The sequence below is a fragment of the Galeopterus variegatus genome, unplaced genomic scaffold (assembly GCF_000696425.1).
Source record: "Galeopterus variegatus unplaced genomic scaffold, G_variegatus-3.0.2 Scaffold1735, whole genome shotgun sequence".
NCBI classification, from domain to species: Eukaryota; Metazoa; Chordata; class Mammalia; order Dermoptera; family Cynocephalidae; genus Galeopterus; species Galeopterus variegatus.
Window position 1 is genome coordinate 58,809 of NW_007727846.1, and position 950 is coordinate 59,758.

Below are 950 nucleotides of genomic sequence, written 5' to 3' on the forward strand. Positions count from 1 at the left end.
ACCTTGGTGTTATAACACCATCCTGTTATAACACCACCAGCTGAACTAACCAGCCAGCCTACGATGTGTAAATTTTTGTTGTATCCTGCATTAAGGAGAACATCTTTAAGAATATTTTTGGAACGATTTGGAAAATTTAAATTTAGCCTATGTATTAGATATTATATCTATGTCAAATTTGGGGGACGTGACAAAGTTATTGTAGTAATGTAGGAGAATGTCATTGTTCTCAGGAGATTGATGCTAAAGTATTTAGGAGTAAAATATCATGATGCCTGCAACTTCTTTTCAAACGGTACAGCAAAATCACACAGAGGTAAATGTATCCAAATGCTAACAACTGGCAAATGCAGGCAAAGAATGCATAGGTGTAATAATTTTTCAACTTCTCTGTATGTTTAAAATATTTGTTATGCTACTTGCCTGATTGTGGTAATAATATACATATATTTTTTAAAAAAATATTTTATTTCATTTTATTTTGTCAATATACAATGGGGTTGATTATTGTGGCCAATTACCGAAACCTCCCTTCCAACAATGTCCTTTCTGTTTGCTTGTCCTATCAGTTTCAAGGAATTGTAATTGTTGTGTCTTCTCCCCACCCCAATTTCTTTGTGTATTTATTTATTTATTTTTAGCTCCCACAAATAAGGAAGAACATGTGATATTTCTCTCTCTGTGCCTGATTTGTTTCACTTAATATAATTCTCTCTAGGTCCATCTATGTCGTTGCAAATGGCAGTATTTGATTCTTTTTCATAGCAGAGTAGTATTCCAGTGTGTAGATATACCACATTTTCCGTATCCACTCATCCGATGATGGACATTTGGGCTGGTTCCAACTCTTAACTATTGTAAAGAGTGCTGCGATGAACATTGAGGAACGGGTATACCTTCAACTTGACGATTTCCATTCCTCTGGGTATATTCCCAGCAGTGGGATAGCT